Source organism: Callithrix jacchus, chromosome 15 (genome assembly GCF_049354715.1).
Source record: "Callithrix jacchus isolate 240 chromosome 15, calJac240_pri, whole genome shotgun sequence".
In the NCBI taxonomy this organism is placed as follows: Eukaryota; Metazoa; Chordata; class Mammalia; order Primates; family Cebidae; genus Callithrix; species Callithrix jacchus.
In genome coordinates, this window is record NC_133516.1 from 65,497,000 (window position 1) to 65,511,679 (window position 14,680).

At 40.6% G+C, this 14,680-nt stretch overlaps 2 protein-coding genes across 13 annotated transcripts in view; one reads left to right on the top strand and one right to left on the bottom strand.

Annotated features, from left to right (window-relative positions):
* LMCD1 (LIM and cysteine rich domains 1) overlaps window positions 1-14,680 on the top strand; it is a 64,019-nt gene that overhangs the window by 8,014 nt on the left and 41,325 nt on the right. The window lies entirely within an intron of this gene.
* LOC100391280 (coiled-coil domain-containing protein 14) overlaps window positions 1-14,680 on the bottom strand; it is a 193,947-nt gene continuing 179,267 nt past the window's right edge. For all 10 annotated transcript variants that reach the window (XR_013527477.1, XR_013527474.1, XR_013527478.1 and 7 more), the window contains one exon: window positions 1-14,680. This exon is cut by the window's right edge. The gene's annotated coding sequence lies outside the window, so the exon portion shown is untranslated.

Below are 14,680 nucleotides of genomic sequence, written 5' to 3' on the forward strand. Positions count from 1 at the left end.
CCTTAGAAGAGAGCATCTATTTGGGCTATATGACTCAGTGGCGTTTCTAGGTACTGTTTCACGAGGCTGACCATCAAGGTTACTGACCCGGGTAATCTGCTGGCTGAAAAAGGTGGAGGGAAAGTAGATCCCAGCTCTGCCCTCATCCTGGAGGAGAGCCACCCTGCCTACCAAAGCACACGGGTGCTCCCCACCCCAACCCTGGCTCAGTGGCCAGCCAGTCTCCTTGTTAAGAGGATATGACTCTAATGTGGGGAGAGGTCAGCATCTGGGGGCTTTTTATTTTAGAGGAAGTATAAGAGGAGGGTGTTTTGAAATCTTGTTAGTGGACAGAGGAGAGGCTTTTAACCAAGGATCTGTGAAGAGAATTGCGGGTGTCAGGGAACTTAAATTAGGAAAAGTATTGCATTTTTATCCCTAATCTGTAACTGAAATGTAGCATTTCTTTCTACTATGAATAAAGACAAACATTCTGGAAGTTTAGCAGCCCCTATACCTTTGATACCAATACCAGTGGAAACCAGGTCTTTTTATATCACGCTGCAGCTGAGATAGATCCTCATCCTATCATTTCTACTCATCTCTGCTCTGAAATGACCATAATTACACCCACTGCCAGATCATATTAATTAACTTAGTAAAGACACATCTGTTACTAAGTCACAAATTTGTTTTTATGCATTGATACTAACTTGTATCAGTAATACTGGTTTTCTTTGTATTTTTATCTTATGCATTTAAAACACTGTTCTAAGAAGAGATGTTCTCATGTCAGATAGACAAAGAACCTAAAAATATAAAGATTTTTCCCCATCAAGCTAAGGTATTAGAAGCATTACACACACACACACACACACACATAAATATACACATACATACATAAGTAAACATGTAAGCACGCACATACAGCTATAGTAGATTGAAGTCTGAGGCTGCTGGAGTAAACAAACTGGATTCAAATTCCAACTCTGCCACTCATTTCCTATTACCTTAAACAAGTCATATTATTCTAAGCCTCAATTTCTTCAATAAAAGAGGTCTAAAAGTTATTGTACTCATAACAATCATCTAAGTTCTTGGTGCGGTACTTGACCTATGAGGAATGTGTGTTAAACATAAGGCTTCACGACTCTTAAAGGAGCTAATGAGGGTGGAATGGTAAAGAGAATAAAAACATTACCTTGATGAAACTTTTTAAACTCACCTTTGATTTGGCCAACTCTAAGAATTTACTTTGTCCAAACATGTATTAAACAAATATTATATTCCAGGGACTGAGCTTGGAAATGGAGAAATAAAAGGAAAGGAATTTTAAAATCTGATGGTCTCAGAAAAGGAACAGCCTAATCAAATCATCAGAGAATCACAGCAGTGCCTAAAGACCTTGACTGGGGTACATGTGTGGGACTGAGTGAGATCAGAAGAGGAAATACTTAATCTTACCTAGAGAGGTCAGGAAAGGCTTCCCAAAGGGGGGACATTTGAGCTGAGGTGTTGAAAGACGAGGATGAATGAGCTGTTAGGATCGGGCCACAGTCCAGTTTTATGCCTTCCAAATCTGATACCCATATTCTCCAACCTATTTGATTTCTAACTGGGGGAATATCACCCATCTTGAACTGTGGAGAAATACATTCCAATGTATTCATGCTGCCACAAATGCACATCTTCGGTCTTCTCAACCTGTTCCTCTTCCTCTCAAACAAACCCACTGGGGTGGCAGGATAGCAAGGTCTGTTAAGCTGCATGTAGAGAACTTTTTATGGTGCTGACTTGAGGCTCTCCCAAGCCCTGCAGTTGAGTTCCAGAAAACTCCCCATAGTTGAGTTTGACTTTTGCAGGAAAGTACAGGTTTGTGCTTTGACAACAAGAAAAAAAATGTAACTAAAGATATGCAATATCTTTGGAAAGAAAGAAACATGCATGTGCACACACAGACATCCTCTGGAGAGCCAGCACATGGTACATGTGAGCAGAACATGTAAACACCATTCAGAGCACCACAGCAAGTGTGTGTATCCTGAGCTTTACTCTGAAGCCATTTAGTAAGAAGAGGAAAAGAAATCTCAAGTAGGATTTTTTGATGAACTGTAAGGAATCAAAACAGTGTTCTGAAATATGGCAACTAGGTTAACAAGATCTGGAATCTTGCACCAAAACAATTTCTCTCATACAGTTCTTACTTCAAATTTCTGACTTGGTCTGAAAATGTGAGTTCCTTCTTGCCATATTTTAGAGCAGGCGATGCATTGAAATGAAACACACATGGTTTGGATATGACAGTGACATTTGGATGATTGTCCTTGATTTTTGTCAGTTGTACGTGGTACATTAAACAGAGAAAAATAAAATCCCAGATGATTTGCTTGCAATTATCTGAAAAATAACATTATGGTGATCTTCCCTGTGTTTGCAAGGACATTAAGAAAGGGCAAGATTTGATAGAAAAGCTTTGTTTCCTCTAATTTGTCCTCCTACACAGCCAACAGACCTCAGTAGCCCATGGGGAAGATACAACCCTGTAATAAGATTCCCAGTGAATTAAAATGGCTGTCATCACCCACCTCTGCACATTTCCATGAGCCCAGCCTAGAGATGGGACTGTCACAGGGGAAGTCATCCTATATTTATTTGAATAGTGTTTGTACTGTATATTTCAGCAATTAGAATTAACGTTGAAGAGGTAGAAAGAGGCTTAGAGATTCGCTAGGTCAACTGCCTTCTGTAACAAATGAGGAAACAGACCCAGCAAAACCAGGTGACTTGCTTGAGGTCACAGAGCTGGTTAGTGGGAGAGCTAGGATTAGAATTCAGGGTCCTATGGCATTTCAAGTTCAGGAAGACTTTTAAAAACTCTATTTTGTAGAACCACTTCCCCATAAACATGAGATGAGCTGGGCAGCCAGTTGCTCTCAGAATACCACTGAGGAACACTCATACCTCCTGAAAATGTCTAATTTTTTAGCTCCTCTAATTATTGGAAAGCTCTTTGTTATTTTGAGCTAAAATCTCTCTCTGTATAACTTTTTCTTTATTGGTTCTCTTTCCTTCCTTGACAGATTCAAGGAGGTAATGGCCATTTTTTCCTAAAGCCCCAGTCCCAGTTAACCTACTAAGTCCTACATATTGGTCAGGATGAAGGTCAGAGCATCTATATTTTGGGGTTTGCCTATCTTCAAGGAGACCTGCTGTCAGCTCTTAGCTGAGTGAGATGGCCAGCAGACATCCCCTGAGGTTTGCCTGGGGATCTGTTTTGTTACTTGTGCCAGCTCCTCCACCTGGCTAGGATAGTTTCCTCTCCTGTCTTCACTCAGGTGGGGAGGCCCTTCTGTGCTACCAGCTATCCTATTTCTTGAAAGTGGATTTTTAACGTAGGAAATCATGGCAAGAAAGAGGTGATAGGTACTTTAAAGTACCAAGAGAAGAACTCCAAACCCATGTCATGAACACTCAAGAAGAACCAGCACTGTTCTACATGCATACATGCACAGCATCTGACTTTCAAAGAAAAAAGGGAGAGAGGGATGTATAAAAAAATCAAAGGAGGCTAAGGAGGCAAAGAAGAAATGTTTGATAAATAGCAGTAACATCCAAAACTTTTAAAAATTATTTGTAAAGTTGTCAGTGCTTATTACTCTATGGAATGCTAGAACAGTAAGAGGGTAATCAAATTTTGCATCCTTGTGTCTTTTCCTCTGGAGGGAGTGCTCAGTAAATAACTATGAAAGCTGTCCATCAAAGTGAACTTGCTTCCATGAAAAGATACCACTAAGGAAGTGAAAGGCAATCCATAGATAGAAAATATTTGCAGTATTTGTATATACTGATCCCCAGGCAAACCTGGGGGACGTCTACTGGCCATCTCACTCAACTAAGAGCTGACACCAGATCTCCCTGAAGCTTGGAAGAAACCCAAGAAATAGATGCTCTGACCTTCATTTTGAATATATACATATATAGTATATAGATAGATGATAGCTAGCTAGCTAACTAGATAGATAGATAGATAGATAGATAGATAGATAGATAGATAGATAGATCTGGGTTGTATTCAGAATATATAAAGAACTCCTACAAATCAATTTAAAAATCCAATTTTAAAAAAACAGGTGAAGACTTGAAAAGGCATGTCACAAAAGAAGATGTCTAAATAACTGAAAGTATAGGAAAAGCTGCTTAACGTCATTATTCATTACAGAAAAACAAACACACAATAACACAGTGTCACACACCCAGCAGAATGGTAAAATTAAATACCAACAGGACAGAGTGCTGGAGAGGATGTGGAGAAACTGGAACTTACAGATGTTACCAGGGAGAATATAAAATGGAAAGCTGTCTCGTACTATCTAAGAAGTTAAATATATATCCACTTTGTATTCCAACAATTTCACTTCTAGGTATATGTCCAAGAGAAAAGATCACAGATGTTCACAAAACAATCTTGGGCAAGAATATTTGTAGCCATGTTATTCATTATAGCCCCAAACTGGAAATAATTCAAATCTCCATCCATAGGAGAATGGATAAACCAATCATTTTATATTTATACAATAGAATATTACTTAGTAGTAACAAAAATCGAATATATGTAACAACATGGGTAATTTTAAACATGTTAGGCAGAAAAAAAAAAACCAGACACAAAAGAATACATATCATGTAATTTCATTTTTATGATGTTCAAAAACAGGCAAAACTAATCAACAGCAATAGAAATCAGAATAGCGACCTCCTTTATAAGAAGAGGTGTTTATTGAGTAGAAAGGGGTCTGAGGAAACTTTCTGAGGCACTGAAAATGTTCCACGTTTATTTAGATGGTGGTCACATGGGATATAAATATAAAGTAATCAAGAGAATACTGGAGATTGGTGCATTTTTACTGCATATAAGTTTTCCTTTGAAGTACTGTTAGAAAATAACAGAGACAGTGTTTAATAAACAGTTGGAAAGTGATATGTATCCAGGCAGCAGACCAGTTTGAGAGCAAAGCATGGAGGGTGAGTCTCTACTGTAGCCCCCCAGGGAGAACTTTGTCCCTGGGAGCTCCCACCAGGACTCGTTCAAACCTTGCCATTGAATTTAGCCCGGCATCCAAGTTTCTATGTGATGGGCCCCTTTTCAATCACGTCTTCCACTACAACATTCTGTTGCCCTAGGCTGACCTGTCACTCATTCCCTGAACATACATTTTTTTCCTTTGGGCATGCTGAGAGAGTTTCTTTCGCAAATCACACCCCTTCCTCAGTGCCCTCCTTGATAAAACCATCAGTTCAGACTAAGTTCTCTGTCCTGTGAACTCCTAGTGTGGACTTACTCTCCCACTGAATGCACGTTTAGTTTTCTGAATAGCCCTAAGCATCTGCAGTGGCTGTCTTGCCAGCTTAACTCCTATACCATCATATCCTGTTTATGCTGAAATTCTCCATGTTAATCCTTCTTGAGAACAGAGACCATTCCCTCTTCCCCTTTGCATGTACCCTGGAACCCTGGCACATGTTAAGGGCTCATTGATACTAACGGATAGAAAAGGGAGTGGAATGAAATCGGGAAATAAGAGAAAGAAGGAAAGGCATCAAAAGAGGTAAGAGCAGCTTTGTTCTCCTTTCTAACAGGGACAAGGAATTCTGAGGGGACAGAAAGAAGGAAAAAGACCCTATGAGCAGAAGATACAAAAACAAAACAGCTGTGGAAAAGAGGAGGGGAGACCATTAACCTCTTTAGGCACCCCTCAGCGTGGCCCCACACGCTGCCTTCCCATTCTGCACCAAGATCAGAACTGGCAAAGGAGGCGTGGGCTGGGGGAAGTAGGGAGGAGACTCCCTGGTAGTGTTTAAGAGGAATCTTAAAAGGAAAAGGAAATGAAAGTGAGAGGAATTGGGGAAGACAGTGCACCAAACCAGACCCTGAATTTTTTATGCTTCCAAGTTGTATTCTCCTTCTTCAAGCTTGTCTACAGAAAGACAGGCTTTAGGATGGTGGACGAGCCAGAACTTGATCCATTTTCCTTTTTCAAACAACTAACTTGAACCTTCATCTGAACCTCAAGGCCCTCTCTTTCTGGCTCGACGTCTCTTGAGAACAAACTCCAGTGATTTCTGTGGTCTAGGGAGGCGGCTGGCCTGGATCACAGAACAACAGCAGCTGCATCTCAGGAGGCTTGGCCCTCCTGAGAGACAAGAGCTGGAGAGACGACCAAAAACTGGCTGAAATTTAGTGCAAACCTCTCATAGCTCAGACAGCTATCGACTTTAAGTTTCTAGTCCTTGATGAATATTTATACCAAAATAGGGCCAGTGGAAAAGTTCCATCTGCGTGGATTTTAAGAGTTTTGCCTTTCCTCAGCCACGTTGACCAAACTCAGGAAAGTGGCGGAATCAATGCCAAGTACATGCTCTTTGAAGTGCAAGAAATTCTGAGAAGGGCCTGAATTCATCATATTTCTTCTTATCCTGAAGACTTAGAGTTGGCACTCCTTAAAAAAAATGCTTAATATCAACACCTCTCAGTGCTTTATAATTTTAGCCAAGCCCTTGACACCATGTTGACCACAAGCACTCTTTTGAAGGAGTGGACAGGTCTATTCGAAGTTTTAAAGGGAGAAATTACTTTGTTGGTTGATATTTTTAAAATCCAAATGATCCAATTAATCACTTTAATTCTCCTCTTTAGTTTGCTAATAAGAAAAATGGCCCCAAGTTTTTTCCTTAGTGTTATTAGTCATCCTCTGCTCCTCAGAACCAAAACACCAGAAATTTCAACCATGTCAGACTTTTGATGTGTGAAGATAAAACAGAGGCCTTACTCTAGCAAGAGGCCTTACTCTAGTAACTGCTCTTACCAAGCACAGGCCAGGCACCAGGCATTGTGCTACATCATTCTTTCCAAATTTTACAATTGCCCCATTTTGCAGATTAGTAAACTAACATCCAGAGGGATTAAGTTTCATGGTTACATGCTTAGTCACGGTGAACATGAATGAAATGTGGGCAATTCAATCCATAGCGCTACCTTCTCCTTTTGTGCAGCTGGAGGATCCCTTTTATGAAAATCTGAAATGCTCTGGAATCTGAAACTTCTTGAGAGCCGACATGAAGCCATGAGTGGAAAATTTCACACCTGACCTCATGTACACACACTTTGTTTTATGCACCAGAATTATTTAAAATATTGTATAAAATTACCCCCAGGCTGTGTGTATAAGGTGTATATGAAACAACAATTTCATGTTAAGGCTCGGATCTTGTCCCCAAGATATCTTGTTATACACACACACACACACACACACACACACACACACACACACACACATTTATATATATGCAAATATTCCCAAATCTGAAAAATATCCAAAATCTGAAACACTTCTGGTCCTAAGCATTTTGGATGAGGGATGCTCAACCTGTACTGTTTCTATTCTATATCTAACAAATTTTCAGTGTTCCAGAAGTATGGGTCATGGACTTGTTGGTCTAAATATGAATTTAGTTAATACACAGACATGCAATGACAACACTGAGCCATGTTAGCATCTTTCTTTCATTTCAGTTCTTTCACTATTCTGATTATATCAAGGAGGACGTCTCCATCTGATGCTAAAATGTCTTTAACATCCCAAACACTTGCTGAACTTCACTTTAAACAGTGGCAAGTAGTTCCCAGGCTCAGAACTTTTAAAAGGCAATCATACCTAGCTAGAATTTAATTATTCATATTTATTGCATTTGTTATGGCTACCATCTAATTTTATACACTTTAAAGATAATTTTTTTTCAAGAAATAAGTTTTTAAATGTGTGTTTAAGGAAAAGTCAATAATCACGCAGATGGTATATAGAGAACAAAATACATGAAGGGGGAACATGAGGTTTTATAAACATATCATGCTTGATTATCCCTGGTATTCAAAGCATCTTACATGCATTAAAATATTTGATTTCTACAACCACCTCATGAAGCTCATAAGGATTATGATCCATTTTAAAGATGAAAAAAAAAAGGTTCAGAGAGCAGAAACTACTTGCCAGGGTCCACACAGGTAGTAAAACTGTGGCCAGGGCTCAGGTTCTACACTAAGCCCCAGCATGCACAGAAGCTCCTCCAACACTCTGTCAGCAAATCATCTAAGGTTAGGTGTGGATCAAGGGATATTCCAAAGCAATGAGCCCAAACCAGAAATGCTATGGAAAGGCTGCAAGGCTTACTGACTCACTGATCAGCCTGAGTTTTTACAATTTCCCAGCGCTTGTCTGTATTCTGTTTCACAGAGAAGCCTGCAGCAGAGTTTTTCTAGAGAAGTCTGATTTTCTCTCTCTAGTGAGTCACCTTCCAGAAGGTAATGAAACTGGCTCTCCCATCAGAGGGTCATCTCTTGCCTTCTGAGTACACCTCACAAGGGATGACACAAACTAGAAATGGACCACTTGATGAGGAAAAGCTGGGTTCTGCAGCAAGAAGACAGCATCTCTTTCTAATCCTTGCCTTGAGCAAGGCATTAGACTGGGATTCAGATGTCAGGTCTGGGTGGCTGGACAGGTAAGGATTCCATAAACATGGGAGAAGCAGGAAAAGAGTGAGTTGGCAGTTTCACGGGTCTATTCACAAAGAGATTCCAGGAGCTGAAAACACTCCTGGAGATAAAGTTGAAAACTGGAAAGAATAGTTGAAACTATGAGTAGACTATAAGAAGAGAGGAGAAGAGCCAGTGGGAGAACCTTGGGGAGAGAAGAAAGTCATTGAGGAAGGCAGAGAAGTGGGTAGTCAGAGGGGCTGGCATAACCAGAGGCTAGTATCCTGGAAACCAGAGGAAACCAGGGTCGCTCTCTTTCCTTCCAACTCTCCATTCAGGCAACAGCCTCAGATGCAGGATATCTAACATATATTACCTTTTGATGTGCCAAGAAGCATAGATGACAGCGTAGATGAAACATAGATGAAGATGTTTCATATAAATGTTTATTGAGGAGCTACTATGTGCAAGGCATTATTCTAGACACTAATAAAGCAATGAACTAGACATAGAGGGACCTTGCCCTCATAGAGCTTACAGTCTAGCAGGAAACAATAACATTGAAGAGTTACATACATAATTAAATAATTACTATCATGGTGGATCCTACAAAATACAGGGTGCGGGCTTTTCTCAGACCATATGATTGGAGTATCTGAGGGACAAATAGGAGTTTGTTAGGTGAAGGGAGAAAGAAGTGGTCTAAACAGAAAGAACTGTATGTGGGCAGGCTCAGAAGTATGCAGGAATTTGGCATCTTTTCTGGGACATATGGTTAAATGAATAATTCTAAATTTACTCAAGAGATAATTTTCTGGAAAGTAACTTGGCTTCTGTAGTTCTGTTTTACATTTGAATTGTGGCAAATGAGTTTTAAAAACAAGACCTTGAAAGTGAATTATTTGCAACGTGAAGCACCATTCACTAATTTCTCTTTCATAAAACTGAGCTTAGAAAAATGTGGCCTAACTACTCTTTAAGATCCATTTAGTCCTAAAGATCTATGACTTTCTTAAACACAGAATCCAACTATATATAGTGTGTACAATTAGGTCATTATGCAGGGGGAAAATCAAGGAAAGGATAAAACATCTGAACGAAAAAGTATATTTAGTGTTGGTTTTAAAAACACATGATACCAAAAAAAAAAAAAAAAGAAAGTAGTCTTTTATAAGAAGGATGCTTGTTTAAAACCAGGAAAACATCTTGCTAAAAGCACTACACTGAAACACAAGTGGTATTTTACCATCAAGTCACCAATATTGGTTGAAGGGAATCCTTTTCCATGTGCATGCATGTGTGTGTGTGTGTGTGTGTGTGTGCATCACTGCTTCCACCGTCATAAAAGTTAACCCAGGAATTTGGGTGTGAGATTCCTAGCAGGAAGCATTTGCATAAGCAAAGCCTTAAGACTTTTAATAACACTGTTGTACATTTATATAGCACATTTCCTTTTAAGATATTAAGATTCAGACAGGCAAGATTAAAAAACCACCAACTTAGTGTATTATGTCTCCCCTATTTCCAAAATTAACTCCAATAAAAGTGTGTTATCCTTGGAAAGATCAGTAGTGCTGCAAATTGAGAATTCAGACACTTGCATGCACAAACACATACATACACACCAAATGGCATGCCTACAGGATGACATTCGTAAGACATCAGGCTGCTGAAATCAGGAGCATCTTATAAAACTGGGGAGGTATAATAAGTAGGTATTGTTGATCTCAAGCTTACAGATGTATCCTTGAGAAGGAGTCTGTTAAGAACCATGGAAATCTAAGAACCACAACACCAGTTAGATTTTAATTTCCAAGTGTAACCTGAAGACACTAGGCCTGGCAACACCAACAGCTTGTTCTCATTTAGGAAAGGCGGGGTGGGAGGGGTGTTACAGGTCCCCATGGGGGCTTTATTTTCTTCTATCTTGATTTCCCTCAAGCTACTTGGTAAATCACTGAATAAGATTCCCAGGGGATTTGGATAACTTCTTGCTCAAAGTGAGGCTGGTGGCTTTACTACATTTTCCTAAAAGCTGCCAGGGAATACCTAGGGAAAGAAAATGACAACTCCAAGAGAAAAAATAATTGTGTTGGAGCCCCTGGAAGCATTTAGTTTGGCAAAAAATGCCAGGTCAATTTTTGCCCTGTAGGATTCCCTTTCATAGGCAATTAAAACAGTCAATGCCCACCCTTTGGGACTCTGAGTGAGCTCAAAAGATCCATGAAAAGTCCAGAAGTGGAAGGAGATCAGAGGACCATCCTCTCACTGACTGAATTAAGCAGGTAGCCGCTCAAATAATGGGCTGACTTTTCTAGAAATGTGAACAATTCTCAAATAAACAGCAGAGAATGGTTTTGCCTCTTGGCTGGTTTTCTCAGTCTGCCTCTGTACAATTCGCTATTCATGTTAGGCTGGGCAGTGTCTGCAGCTAGTTCAAAGGGAGCTGGTGTCAAAGGAAAATATTAGTTTAGCCTTAAAAATCCTATCACTTCAGTCCAGTGGGGTCCTTTATACATAAGATTTGTGGGCCTGCTTTGGATACAACACCATATAAATATAAGCTATCAGCAAGAAGCTGGCAGCCCCAAAGGCTGGTTTCCTTTCCCCCTAGGTCATCATCGTGTTCGCCCTGCCAACAAAATGTTCAACAAGGAGTCCATGTCCTGGGCCAGGACTGCCAGATTCCTAGATGTTCCAGGCACCATCACGCAAATCCAGTCACCCAGCAATGAATCGTTGAATTTAGGATTTGGAACTTTTTGCCTCGTTCCATACTCCTCCTTTTCAAAGTGACCCCAACTCCATCCCGTCTGAAAGATAAAAGAGAGATCCTGTGACTGTTTCCATGCTTCCCTTTCTCAAAGGCTGTTGCCCATGCCAACTGGGAGAAGGAGCCCAGCCTGTGAATGATTTTATAGAATTGCTACAGCAACTCTGGCCAAAAGTCCCTCACATCAGGCTGTTCCAAGAGTTGCAAACCCTTGAAAAATGTACTGAGTTGAGTCTTATCACCTTTCTGTCTATTTTTTTTTTTTTTTTTTTGAGCAGAGAACATGCTTTATTGATGAGTAGATATAGAAGAGCACATTCTACCACGTGGGGAAGGGTTTAGCTTCTGTAAAAGGCCTTTACCCCTTAAGAAAACCCCCAGTGAAGTTGCTTTTGGATAAATTTTAACAGTGACACTGAAACTGGAGGGGAGCTGCCACTGAACATGCTTAAAATTGCTCCCCCAACCCACAGTGAATATAAGTAGTGTACAGAGATGACAAGAGAAAGGCACAAATGACAAAAGAGTAAAATTATCCAAAAGGCAGACAGAAGAAAAAGAAAAAGGGCAGATAGTCTCCTATCTTGGCTAGCAGAGCACTCACAGTGTCTGCTCTCTTATGCCAAATGATATGGTGATGAGAGGTAGACATTGCTGGTAGATTCAGTTGGTAGAACAGATGGCCAAGGGAACTGTGATTGCAATAATGGATTCTTAATCAGGAGGAGAGCTTTTTCTCAGGATGCAGACAATGGGGTCAGCTTCTCAGGTGGAGTACAGTTTTAGAACCAACGCCATCACCCAAACCCTTAAAGGCAGACTTCCATGTGCTTACTTTGTTCATGGCCCAGGGTCTGGATATTTCAGCTTTCCTGGAACCAGTCTCAAATCAGTGAAGTTTGGCCAGCAGAGATGGGGCAGGGGGAGGCAAAGGCAAGGGTCTTAAACACAAAAAGCTTTCATTTTCTATTTCCCTTTCCACATATGGATTTGCTTTTCAACTCTGTTTTTATAGCCAGATTAACCCATTTTGTTCACAGATGATGAGGGCCTTGGTGGTCTCCAATTATCCCCTCCCCTGGAAGGGAAGGCAGAGCTACACAAGTGATTACAAGCATAGCAGTGTTCCATGAAAGGGCATCCATGGTGGCTTGGAGACTTCAGCGGGGAGGAGAGTGGGTATCTAGTCTAGGAAAGTCAGATGCCCTGTGGAGAAGGTGATAGGAGGAATTGGCCAGCCTTTTCCAGAACTGCCCAGGGGCATGTTCGTCAAGGAGCCTGAATGAAGTAATTGGGACAGAGACTTCAGGGACAGCTGCCCTGGAAGTCATAGGAGCAACAGTTCCCTTTCACCAGTTCTCCAAAGGCTCTGGGTCTACCATGCATTGCTCCAGCCTCTCACCTGCTCCAGCTCGGCATGTTGGGCATCTGTGAATTTTTTCTTCCTTTGTGACCACCCTGATTTTAACTTAATCTTACCCATTAGATATGACATGTTGAGAGAGAGGGACATTAAGCAGAGTATGGTATATTTTGCCCCAAACCCAAATATTCCCTAGAATTGAACCTGGAAAAACTAATCTTAAGAGAGGAAAAAAAACAAAAAAAGAAATGATTGAACTAATTAATTTTCAAAAATTAAAAATTAAAGAGAATATGACATTTCTTATAAAGAATAAAAAGTATTCTTTCATTTGGTACACCAGAAACTCCTGACATCACAAGATAAATCCATCTGACTCTTCTAACTACAGCCAGTTCATGGGATAAATTTAACACACACAAACCACATAATAGAAAAAATCATGGAATCTTCACCCTGAAGTGCTGCCGATTCAGGCACTTCTGCCATCAGCTCATCATCCACCAACTGTGTTCTCATTCTGTTGCTTTAAATAGGATTATCTTTAAAAACAAAACAAAAGTTTTCCATCCATAGAATTCTAAGTACTAGATCAGTAGGGCTCATCTCTATTTGTTTAGTCTGTGCATTTTTATCCTCATTACACAATTCAGGAAAAGAGTCTCTAAATTGAAGGGATTTCTTCATATCTGTGCTTGTCCAGACAGAGGAATAGGAATGCCCAAGGAGCCACCCTGGAATAGAAATAAATTTGAACACACACACACACACGCACACACAAATGCACACACTGCTCCCTGAAGAGCATCTGTCATATGACCCCTAATGTAGATGAGGTCTTTGTTGTTGTCTGTGTGAGACTCTCTGTGGTTTTAGGATGCACTTTATCCAAGTGATTTTTTTGACTGACTTCTGCCACAAAAGTGCGCTGCAAGCCTCACTCTTCCATATCATATTTGGGAAGACAGGATTCTCTTGGCCACAGCCTAAAGCCCTAGTGGGGGGCTTGCCAAAACTTGGGGAGGCGAGTGAGCAAGAAGCCAAAGGACAAATGTGGAGCAGCAGTTCTGCTTTAAGATTGGAGGGAGGAAGATGGGAAACATTTGTTTTACATTACAACAGAAAAAAATATAGATTATGGAATAGGATGCAAAAAGTCACCCTGATATTTAAGAGCAAATAGACTGGAAAGGGTCGTCATTTGACTTTCCCCCAGCATCCCTGGATTTCCAACCCCCGGCCTCCTCCTCTGGTGACACACAGGACCTGTCTCAGGAGGAAAGGCCAGGCAGAGGATTGACTTTCAGGAAGAGCAACAATGTAGACTTTAAGTTATGGACAGGCAGTTATCCTACTGGCAAGTATGTTGATTCCATTACTCTGTTAAGATTGTGTAACGTGTTTTGGCAATTCCTTGTTTCAATTCTTGGGAGCTTCAAACAGTGGAAGAAGTCCAGACCCTTGTCAAGATCCCGGTTTTCCTTTTTTTAACTTTTAATTTTTGTGGGTACACAGTAGGTATAGACCCCAGGATTCTTAACTGGGAAAGTGAAAAAAGCCTTCCTGGTTAGGTCAGGCCACTTCCCAGAAAAATGATACCTCTTAAGGAAAAAAAATGACTTCCCATGCAGCTTGTAACCATTTGGGTGTTGCACATTCCCGGCTGGGCCCCTTCATCTGGTGGGATTCCTCAGTCCAAGGTGGGGAGGGTTTGGGGACCACTGCTGGCCTCAGGCAGGGCAAAGCACCCCAGAGAGGAGTCAACTAGCCAGAGAAATTTAGAGGAAGAGGAAGGGCTGTGGTTTCCCTTTGGTCTAGTTAAGAGAATTACTGGATTTGGCACCAAAACCTGTGTGGCAGGCTTGTGCCAGGGCTGATGTTGAAATGACAACAAAAGCCAGACTTGCCATAAAAAACTCTCCTTATAGGGAATAGTGGTCTATAAGCTGAGTATGAAAAGGAAATTTTTTTCAGCTTAATGAGGTATAGTTGACAAATAAAAATTGTATGTCTTTAATAGGTACAACTTGATGGA